Raw genomic sequence first — 9770 nt, 5'->3', positions numbered from 1 at the left:
TCAAATCTGGATCTTCCCGCAAAGACTCATACAAAATTAAAACTATTAAAATTTCATCCTTTATAACTACCGGCAGCAAGAAAATGGAGGATTTGTGCCTTTACCGTATTTAGTAAAAAACAAAATTATTACTTATTTTTACGAAAATTACTTATGAATCTACAATAAACAATAAGGGGATTCACAACTTGTTATAACACATGGTAAAATCATAAACTCATAAATTTTTACACTTGTTAACATAAATTGTTATTGGATTACCTACAAAAATGAGTTTACGCAATTACAATTTTCAACGCTATGTTTTCGGTTCGTGAAACCCATAATTATTTAAAAACCAGTAAATTGCCGAAACAAACTTAGGCTTACTTGGAGTTAAGGAGTTCAAATGGATTTGATCTTCATTTTTTACGTTGACAACACTAATGAAACTTCCAATTTTGTAAACAAAAATACAAGGTTTGTCCGGAAAGTAATAAAACTGATTTTCTTTCGGCACGACTGTTCTTCGGAACGTGCGCGCACCCACTGTATTCGATAGAGGGCGTTTCTAGCTAACGAACGAAAGGTAATGGCTGGTCAATGGTCTCAGAGCACGTGGAGAGTCAGAACAAACATGTATTTCTGTGAGAGGAGGTCCCAACGCTTCCACCGGCCATCTTATAGCCCAGATGTTGACCAAACTCCCCCCTCCCGGACTTTTTTGTTTCCTTGCCTGAAAAGGCCGATGAAGGGCAAGCATTTTGAGATGACAGAAGGGATCCAAGGAGCATGTACCTCGGTTCTCAAGGCTATTCCGGAGAATGTCTTCCGTGACGCCTTCTATTTTTGAAAATCACACTGGCTGCGCTGCATAGACACAGAAAGAGCTCACTTTGAAAGTTTTTAAAGACTTGTAACGATTGGTTCGATGAATTATTTTCAATCGACTCAGTCCTATTACTTTCCGGACAAACCCTGTACAATTGGATTGATCTGAAGTTGAATTGCTTCACTTCAATTCATCTCAGTGAAGTTGAAACCCGTAATAGAGGTATATTTTTTATTTTAAATTATACCATATTTGTGTTTTTTGTGGCGATTTCTGGCGTGAAGAAGGCGAAAGATTTTAAGTTTACAACTTACGACTATCTCTTGTTACAGGGGTTCTTATTGGTAAACGAACTTAGTGATAATTTTTTCATGACGTACTTTCATAAACAATATATAATAATTTTCTTTCAATCGTGTCCAATTTTTTTGTGACAGCTACATTTTAATTTCTGACCTCATGACTCAACCGTGCTACTTTAGCCGCGATATACATATCACTATTAAGAGAATCAAAACCTATTGATAAAAGGAGTCCCCTCTTATTTCTAAACCCACTCCAAGGCACGAAAGGTCATCTTCGCGTGAATGGTCTGCTTGTCAATTCAAGTTTAACATTAACACACGCAATCCATCGTAAGACTTTTTTTTTCGGGAAAGATACGAAATTGCTATCACGCAAGTCGAACAATTCCGAACGTAAGTTCGAAATTCGTAGAGTGGCATTCACTGAATTCACTCGGAACGGAAAATTTTGAATTTTATCGGAATTTTTGTACGACAAGTTTTTGCTAGCGGAGAAATAAATTTAAAAAAAGAAAAATGTAAGTTTTTATTGAATTCAAACTATAACATATTTGTTACCAGTAAAATAATCTTTAATGCGATTTCCGCAAGTCCAAAATAAATACCACCAAGCAGCAATATGCACTAATGATTGAGCTGTTACAGCAAAAATCTGAAATGGCGCAGGGTTTTACCAAATGCCCTAAAGAAGAAGAAGCAGCTTTTTGGAAAAAATATGGCGAAGGAACTGAACAGTGTTGGCCCGCCTAGCAAAGATATTTCCAGCTGGAAGAAGATAACATATTAAAGTTGTAGTTTTTATTGTTGTAACTGGATAATTTAAAACTTGATTGACTTATTTGTTGTTATGTATGGCTAGATTGGAAGGCCTACATGAAAAGAAAATTAGTGTAGAATAAAAAGGAGCAGTTAGCTACTGGTGGCGGCAGAAATAGGCAGCACAATTTCAGCGAATTGGAGAAAGCGGTGATAACACTAACGGCATTAGAGACGAGTACAAGTGGAATTAAAAATACAGTGAGCTTACCGATGTCAGCCGACGTTGACAACGAGACAGAGGCCGACGTATCAATGCCATCAGTGACCTGCAGTCCAGCACTGCCTACACGTTCTCCTAGGTCACCGGATACATGTACAGCCAATTTAATTTCAGGAAAAGGTTCTCGATAAGTTGGACGATCTTTCATTAGATATGCGACGAGTAGGCAGAGCATTGGAAATGCAAAACGATTTAAAAAAAGCGGAAGTGGAAGAAATTAGAAGGCACAACATACCTATGAAGAATTTATAGCTGCTAAGAATTCCATAAAACAGCAAATGTTAGAAGTAAATAAAAAAAAAATGCAAGCCATTACAAAAAATAATTATAATAATTAAATAAATACTTAATTAAATAAATACTTAATTAAAACTATAAATATTTTGTGTTAATATTTATTTAGGATCTTATGTCCGTGTAAGTGTTGCACGTATAGCTTCTCTGATTTCTGAAGCTGCGTCATTATAGGTTGATGAAAAAATTTCATTTCTTTCTGTAAAAATATTTGGTTCCGAATTATTTTCTAAAATTTCATCATTCACGCGATAGTGAATGCAAACGTTGTGTAACGCTGTCGCAACATTAACGATTTGAGATGCCTTCCATGGATCGTAGTGAAGCTCACGTGCACCCAGAAGACATCTAAATCGATTTTTAAAAACACCTATTGTTCTTTCAACGATATTTCTCGCTTTTGCATGTATTTCATTATATAGTATTTCTCTTCTGGGCTTTTGGAATTTTTGTAACATACATATATGTTTGTATGTATAATACCCAAAAGCCAAGTGCTTTGTTCACCATCAAGGTACTTTTTCTCATGAAAATAACGAGCATTGCTGACATTCCATATGTAGGAGTCGTGATTGCTGGCAGGAAACTGAGCATTTATATAACGTATTTTCATATTATTGTCACATATCTGCAAAACATTGATTAAGATGTTTGAAATGTAAATTTGTCACCAAACTTACAATCATGGCATTGATACTAAAGTATCCTTTGCGGTTATAATAGAGAAACTGAGGGCACAAATGGCACTGAAGCAATCCCAATACTTTAAGATGCAACAAAATGTTGACTGAGCCATTGGAATATCGAAGTCTTTACCCATTCCATGCTGATAGCCTGCTTCAGCTAAAACCGTAAAACCGAAGACAATCGATGAAGTAAAGATATAGATGACGATCTTGAAAAACTTGTATTCCTCTCTAGAACATCGAGGACATACTTAAAGGCCGACTTATTTAAGCAATAGTTTTTAATAAACCTGTTTTAGAAAAATAATTTTAATAAAATTTAACAATGAATTTTTGTGGATTCTCGAAGTGTAGATTGTTTCGTTCACATCGAAAGGGTTGCTCTTGTCCCTCAGTAATTTACGGTGAAGTTTTAGATCAAGCAACATAAATATAAAAGTTAGCGAATCCATACTTTGTTCGTAAAATCAATTTGAATATAAACGATTTCAGTTTTATTAATCAAAATTAAAATTTTTTTTCTACACAACTGATTTCGAAATGTCAAAATTCAAAATTAAGTCTGGCAACAAAAGTTTCGAATTCACATGGATTCAATGATAGCAAATTATGCGTATTCGTAGCGGGCATTCGTATTCGTAGCTTTGCTACGATGGATTGCGTATAGGGCTGATTATGGCAGCCCCGGAACGCTGCAACTTTGCTCTGCCTTTCGCCATTACAGATTCATGTTAGGATCTTCAACCCTAATGAAAGACTATGTGGCTGTCTTTGCCCGTTTTACCGGATAACGTAAAAGAATAGCAGAGAACGTTTATCATAGAGAAGGTTCACGGCGCGGAGAACGTAAAAATATTTTTAGCTAACTCGGTCGAGATGGAAGAGTTTCACCACTGCCTGCTCGGCAGGAGAAATTTTAACAGTTGCGCTTGAACAGAGCTGAGCATTGTTACATATGTACGTATGTTAGCTCTTTTGCTTATGTTTTTATACGTTTATATGCAAGCATGTGTATTATTATGAATTCTTTTTGTGCATATTAATGAATACTTGTGCAATTGAATACATTTGAATTAAATTACTTTTCAAAGTAATATTCGTAGTTTATGTGAAAATAAAGCCTATTTTTTTAATTATATTGGTAATTGATATATTCATACCCAACAAACACTGGAATTGAAATTCTCAAACGTTGGAGAAAATATTAATTTTCAATTTGAAATTCATCATTTATTCAATTTGAAAGACAACATTTTCTCAAACGTTTCTCAAAGGCTATTTCTCAAATTAGTTTCCATCGTTTTACAATTTGATAAGAATCATTTTCTCAAATATGTATATGGCATGCCGTTTCATTCCGTTCAATAATCAATCATCTATCAAAAAGTATTCATAATTAAAAAAACGTAATCGTGATGTGCAGCAATTTTGAAGAATAAAAGTGAAAGGAAGTATAATATTATAAATTTTTGTTATAATTGTGATATTTCGAACAGAAAATGCATACTACAAAAAAAAATAAAAAGTGAAGTGACGCAGATATTTGACTTGCTCACAGATAGTAATGGAGTAGAGAAAAATAAAAGCCTGGAGATCCCAGGTGTAGATGCGGATATGGAGGAAAGTCCTTCTACTTCCAATAGGGTGGAATATGAGTTTAGTGATATAGAAAGTGATGATTCCGTATATGAGAAATCTAAAGAGGCATACCATCAAAAATTTCCTACCGCTGCCACGGATATGGAATTCGAGCGGACTACATTGAATTTTTTCCAACACGCCAGCAACAGAATAAAAAAAAGAATTGAATACGAAAACAAAAAGAATATGTCATCGGTAATCGTAGATTAATTAGTTCTTATATTATTGCGCGACAATTTTAAATTTAATTTTGTAAGTTGTAATTGGATTATTCTTAAATTTTGCACTTAAATTAACTTTTTCGTTTGTTTCCTTATCTTAATAATGTACATTATTTTCGTTAATTTAAATTTAAAAATGAAATTTTGTTACATTACCATATTATTTATTGTTTAATAAAATGTATGTACATATATATGTACTGCGTACAATATACCTCTATAAATTCTTATATAAATAAAAATTAATTTCAACCAGTTCTTATTTTTAAATCAGTGGCAACTTCAATTAATGTAATTGGAATTCGTTCCATTCCTCTCGTTTCATATTTGACATTCTCAAATTAAGAACAAAGGAAAATTTCATATTAAAAATGTGGCTTTTTGTTTGAGAATGGCTTTGTTTTCAAATTGAAATGACTTAGAGAACAAACGTTTGAGATTTGAAATTAAGGTTGATTCTCAAACGGATCTCAATTTGAGAATCAACAAAAATGTTCATTGGGTACTTACATATGTTCATTACGTATGTATATAAGAAACTATCATAATATTATTAAAAAAAATGAAATATATTACAATAGTGATAAATGTAGATTAATCGTACATTCTATCATTAAAAACTTATATTCACATGTATGTACATATGTATGTATGTGTTTATGTTCGCTTTCGCGAATTCAAATCATATTATCACTTATCAATAATATGTGCGCGCTGCTCATATGTACATACATTAATATGTGCGTATGACATTGGCACACAAATAACGCATATGCATTCACATGTGTGTAGATATGTCACCCGCAAAAACTACAAACATTGCTTTACAAAAACAACAATCGTTTGAAATAGCATCATACATACTTATACGAGTATGCGTACACATGTAAATATGTGCGTATTCCCACTCAAGTAATCCATACACAACATACATACTTACATATATGCGTTCACATGTAGATATGTCACCCGCAAAAATTACAAATATTGTTCTACAAGAACAAGAATCCAAATAGTCGATGCCCAAATTTGTAGAAAAACTCCTAACAACAATATTTTCATTCATGAACGCAAGCCCCCTTTCAACAGGCAAACTCGCTTCATTCATAAAAACAAACACCAATACATCTTCCCGAGCATGCCTTTGCCTATAAGCGTCTTTTCGCGACGGTGGCAAAAGCTAAAAATCATAAATTGAACAATTTCTGATATTTGTATTAGAAGGAAAAAGCGACAACCCCGCAAATATAAGTATAGAATAAAATTGACAACATAGTTTATTTGTCGATTTTCATGTCTAGAAATGTATCAAAGAAAATATTCATTATTCCTCTGAGTTATGTGTACAGTGAGTCCCGGTTAAGGAGTACTCCGCTGAAATGAAAATCATCCCTCTTAACTCCCTACATCTTGCTGCTTCTCAAGGTTTTTTTTATGAAATATATAGAAATTATTGTTTTAAGTACCACTCGCTTAAGTATTCGCACACGCTTATGTGCCATATTATATTGTTACGAATTTACTGCTTGCTAGTTTACTTTGTTAGGTTCGTATCTCTGGATTGACAAATAAAATCAACACTGTTTAATTTAATTCAACAACTCTTTATTTCACAACTCGTCTACACTATAGCAGTTTACTCTTAGCACTGATTGATTACGTTGGCGCTGCCACGGCTTATATAGCCACGCACTTCTCGCTGATGCCGACGTGTCCTTCTAGAATATCGCGTCTGGAAATTACCAGAACATACGGCTATAGCCACGCACTTCTCGCTGATGCCGACGTGTCCTTCTAGAATATCGCGTCTGTAAATTACCAGAACATACGGCTATACGGCGCCAGACGCAAGCAGACAGTCGCGGCGCCAGACTCAGCAATTGTTTAACTAGACGAGCAGACAGTGTGGCGCCAGATGTCTACAACAAGACAAATGCTATTCCATATACCTACAGCTATTGTTCATAATCAGGGATGCATATAGTAATACAAATACAACTTAATACTACTTTTTGTAACACTGCCCTCCACTAAAGCCTAATCGTCCCGATTAGGCACAAATCCTCTTGAACCAAATGGGGCGAGCCTCTCCAAATGTACTACTTTCATTTTACATCGTGCTTTCCCATTTCTTTGTATGCGGTATACCACGTCATTAAGTCGTTTCATCACCATATAGGGTCCTTCCCAGGCTGTCTGCAATTTCGGGGACAAGCCTTTCTTTCGAAGTGGATTGTACAACAGGACCAGATCACCTTCTTCAAAACCTTTTGAATTTGCCGCTTGATCGAACCGGTCCTTCATCTTATTGCTCATCAGATGCGTATGCTGTCTTACCATTAAATGCAATTCATTCATTTCTTCCTTTAAGGCAGAACAATAATCTCCATCATTTCTTACAGCTGTAGGATTCGTACCAAACTTAAGATCAGCAGGGAGTCGCAGATCAGATCCGAAAATAATCTTTGCTGGCGTGTAACCAGTTGTCTCCTGCTTCGCTGAACGATACGCCAGCAGGAACATCTGGATGCACTTGTCCCAATTCCGTTGGTCTTTATCAACGATTTTCCGCAGATGTTCTTCGAGCGTTCGGTTGAATCTCTCTACCATCCCATCTGATTGTGGGTGTAACGCTGTTGTCCGTGTCTTGTGGATGCCCAATAATGTACAGACTTCTTGGAAAATGGAAGATTCGAAATTCCTGCCTTGATCTGAGTGTAATTCGACGGGCACTCCGAACCTTGTTATCCAATTTTCTACAAACGCTTCGGCTACGGTCTTCGCTTCCTGGTTTGGTAAGGCATATACTTCTGGCCATTTACTGAAATAGTCCATGACAACCAGTAGATATTTGTTTCCGGCCGTACTGGTTGGGAACGGACCTGCAACATCCATTGCGACTCGTTCAAATGGTGATCCCACGTTGTACTGTTGTAGCCTACCGCGACTTTTGGCTTTAGGACCTTTAGCTGCCATGCACTCTACGCAATTACTTATCCATTCTGCTATGGAATCTCGACAACCGATCCAGTAGAACCGCTGTTTAATCTTCTCTATAGTTTTTGTAATTCCAAGGTGCCCTCCACTAGGTCCATTGTGATATTCTTTCAATACTTTTGGGATCATGGACTTCGGTACTATGATCAGCAGACGAGAATGTTTGCTATCTTCGCCTACCCAGGTACGATGAAGGTATCCATTAACGAGGCTTATGCTGTTCCATTGGGCCCAATATGCTTTTGCAGTTGGACTCTCGCTACTTATTTGTTCCTTTGGTGGTCGTACCCCATTTTCTTTGGCTATTATCAGCTTTGCAAGATCAGGGTCCCCCAGCTGATTGATTCTGATGCGGTGAGGAGTCCAATCATCTTCAGGTTCTATATTCAGTAATCGCACGTCGATTATACCTTCTTTTTCTTCTGCTTTGGAGCAATGTTTACGTTCCAGTGGACAAGGGCGACGCGATAATGCATCCGCATTTTTGTGGTGAATCCTCTTTCGGTGTTCTGTTGGTTGATTCCGTTTTGATGGGTTTACCTTTATATTGCAATTACGGGCAAAGTGACCCGCTTTTCCACAGTTGAAACATCTGCCTGTTGTATTTACTCGCTGTGCAGCAATTGTCTTCAGAGTCTTCAATATTTCTTCCATCAGCGCTGGTTGTTCCGTTTCAACCCTTTGTACTTTGTGTGCTGGTTTACTTAGTAGGGAAGCTGTTTCCTGTATGAGGGCGTGCGAAACCGTTTCAGCAAACGTTCTTTTTGGCAAGGCATATGTGGCGCGTTTGGTGTCCACATCACGAATTCCATTTATGAAACATTGAATTTTTACCCTCTCAATGTAATCCACAGGTGCATCTGCATTTGCCAAATGAGCCAGTCGTTCTATTTCAGTTGCGAACTCTTGCAATGACTCGTTCATTTTCTGACCCCTATTTTGCAGTTCGATCTGGTATATTTGTTTCCGGTGCTCACTACCATATCGTCTTTCTATCGCACTCATCAATGCCTCATAGTTGTCCCGTTCACAGTCTGGAATAGTCTGAAGGATTTCTGCCGCAGGTCCTTTCAATGATACAAACAAGGACGCCACTTTGTCCGCTGCATTCCAGTTATTGGCCAATGCTGTCTTTTCAAACTGAAGTTTGAAAATTTGAAATGGAATACTTCCATCGAATGTGGGTGCCTTCAATCTTGGATTATTTGTTGGTGGTGCAGGGCCATGCAGTTGCAGTTCTCGCATCCGATTACTCAAATGAAGAACTTCTGATTTCAAATTTTCTTCGTCATTTTTTAACGTGCTTAATTCGTCTTCCAATTTTGAAACTTTCTGTTGCACTTGTGTATTACTTTCTGTAATCTGTTGTACCAAACGCTTTTCTAACTGCGTATTATTTTCAGTCATTTGTTGTGTAAGGCGAGACTCTAACTGTGATGTATTTTCAGCTATTTGCGTCATTTGCTGTGCCAGACGATTTCCTGTTTGCACTGCATTTTCTGCATTTTCAGCTATTTGCGTCATTTGCTGTGCCAGACGATTTTCTGTTTGCATTGCATTTTCTGCTATTTGCTGTGCCAAACGATTTTCTGTTTGCACTGCATTTTCTGCTATTTGCTTAATAGCCACTAATAGCATGTTAGTGTCTACACTTGATGATGTTCGTTGTTCTTCTAATTTTTCTTCCACCTTTGTAGAAGTTCCTGGCCCATCAAATTCGAACTCGTCCACATTAATTCCATCCGCTTCCATTGCTTCACGTAGTCGTGCCTGCAG

The 9770-nt window shown here is 36.7% G+C and overlaps 1 protein-coding gene across 1 annotated transcript in view; it reads left to right on the top strand.

Moving 5' to 3' along the window:
* LOC125778148 (uncharacterized) overlaps positions 1-9770 on the top strand; it is a 334571-nt gene that overhangs the window by 175760 nt on the left and 149041 nt on the right. The window lies entirely within an intron of this gene.

The sequence above is a fragment of the Bactrocera dorsalis genome, chromosome 4, assembly GCF_023373825.1.
Source record: "Bactrocera dorsalis isolate Fly_Bdor chromosome 4, ASM2337382v1, whole genome shotgun sequence".
NCBI lineage: Eukaryota > Metazoa > Arthropoda > Insecta > Diptera > Tephritidae > Bactrocera > Bactrocera dorsalis.
Note: the sequence above shows the minus strand (reverse complement) of the source record. Positions and strands in the feature narration are given on the sequence as shown.